We start from the raw sequence: 2,462 nt of genomic DNA, 5'->3' as shown, positions 1-2,462 counted from the left end.
TTTATAAGGGAATCCCAATATTTGGAATTAGGATACTTGCTATCTTTTGTTCTTTCAACTTTTCTTTAACTTTAGTTGCTTCATCATTCAGTAAAGAATATTGTTTTAACCCCAGGATAGCTCTGATTGTAATGGATCTGTGGGAAAAGGCGTTCCAGCCATGACCATTTTGTCTTATTCTTTTCTAGAAGTAATGAATTTCTAAGCGAACATTATAAAATGATATAAACTTGCATTTTTTTTTTCTTGAAGACGGATATTTCATTTTTCTTTTTGTCAGGAAGATTTGGTTTCTCAGCAAACAGCAGCAGTAAATTTCTTCAGCTGAATACACGTCATTGATTGATTAAAATTATCCAAAGACAACTTTAACACGAAATAACTTCTAAAATACAAAATTTTGTCAAAAACGTTAAGAGTAAGCCCTGTTCTATGTGACACATTCTATCAGTATCCGAAGTCTCAAAGTGTTAAGTTTAAAAAATTAATTTTAAAAATCCGTCGGTTAGATTGAAAAGATCCGCGAGGTTTGCTTTTGTCACTTGTCAGTAATTTTTGGCCCTTCTACTCCAAGTCGTGCTCATCTGACACTTCCACTCTGTCACCTTCCCACCTAGCTATTTATCTATCTAATCCATTGTTCTTTTCTTTTATAATTCTTTCTTTCACTTCCGGCTCTCTCTCCCACAAAAAATATTTTTTAAGATTACCTTTTTAATTTCATTGTAAAGTTGTCTTTCCCTATCCTTCTCCTAGTGATCGTGCAGCATTTTTTTTTTTTTTTTTGCTCGCATTTTCTTTAATCTCTCATGTCTTTTTACTCGCGTGACTGTATATTTCACATGTTGACACGCCTACTGTCAATCCACCGTTTGTCCATTTGCCTATCTAATCTACTCCTCTTTATTATACTCTCCTTTTTCACATCTCTAAGGTCAGTCATTGCTTCCACGCAAGAGAAAGCGGAGAAAAGAAAGAAAGAAAAAAAAAGGTAGAGAACATGGCGTTTATGTACATCGATTGTTTAAATATTCAATATACTGTATTTCTGAAGCAGAAGACTAATTGACTGGATACAGTGAACGTGAGAACTGTGGATGATATCAGTAACACTGATGAGCTGACTGAAAGGAATTATCTCGTACAGGATATTTGTATTAATATGACGAACATTGAAAGTACAATTAACTTCCTTGCATTGATGGGGTTATTTCATAATTCAATGATGTGATGAACCAATGTATTTGGTGAATCGCCAGACAGGTTCAAATGGAATTGCTTGGATGCGTTGTGTCTGCAGGCATTATCAAAGCATTAAAAAAAATTCTTTCTTTGAATTACATAACCTACTGCATTACCTGGTGGAGCTTATGTTTTGGTGGGCAGCAGCTGACTACAAACAATTGTTAATATGGAGCAGATTGGTAGAGAAACAATTGTTAACTGTAATAACTATTATAGAGATGTATTTGCTATGCAGTGTATCGACCATCTTGTACAGAGTGCGGAAACAGTGTAATCGTAGAGATGGATGAATCGAAGTTCATGCACTTCAAATACCATCGTGGTCATTATCAATAGGGCCACTAGGTTCTTGATATGGTGCACTGCAACACTCTTATGAGTGTCCTTGAGCCTGGTCGAAGTACTCTAACATTATTGCCATTCTGAATTGTTAAATGAGTTGCTAAGTACCTGATTTGTTAAATGCTTTCAACTGTATTGTCCAATTCTATTTTAGTTCATTATCTTTTGAATATAAAATAAATTGAAAATAGTTTACAAAAGTTCGTATTTTACATTTTATCATTTTGTTATTGAACCTATTTCATTTCTAAGTAAACAATTCGTTCATTTCAGTGGTTTCGTTTTTTGAATCATTAAACGAAAGATCGATTATGGTTGTCATTTCTTGCAAGGTCAAGTGACAATTCTCCATGCATCGATTTTTGCGCTGATTAAAATAATATAACTCTTGAAAGCAACTGTTGAAACCCTTCGATGTCAATAAGGGTAAGGCAATAAACAAGATATATATGCTTAAAGAAAATATTTATAAATCCTATTAATACATAGTTTAGTCTATTATATCTACGTAGTTATATTTCGGAAACTATACATCGTATTTTCTCTGACGATTTATTTTCTTACAGATGTTCGTAAGACATTGAAATTAAGGCATAACTACAGGGTTGGTGGACATTGGAATTAGACACTGAGGGAAAATGGCTGTAACTTTTTTATTTTTTAATTTTGACGATTTTCGTTTTCGATAATGTGTTCTATATGTCACGGTCATGCGATTCCCCCTTTAAAAAATGTTGGACCCCCCCCTTCCCTACACACCCCACCCCACACTTGATATGCTAGAAATAACTGCTAAACGCGGACAATCCAAATCTTGCATTGGTCCAGATGGACTATATGTAATCTGAACCTCCCCCCCCCTTATTATTTTTCTT

Source organism: Octopus bimaculoides, chromosome 4 (genome assembly GCF_001194135.2).
Source record: "Octopus bimaculoides isolate UCB-OBI-ISO-001 chromosome 4, ASM119413v2, whole genome shotgun sequence".
Classification (NCBI taxonomy): Eukaryota; Metazoa; Mollusca; class Cephalopoda; order Octopoda; family Octopodidae; genus Octopus; species Octopus bimaculoides.
This window is presented reverse-complemented; position numbering follows the sequence as displayed.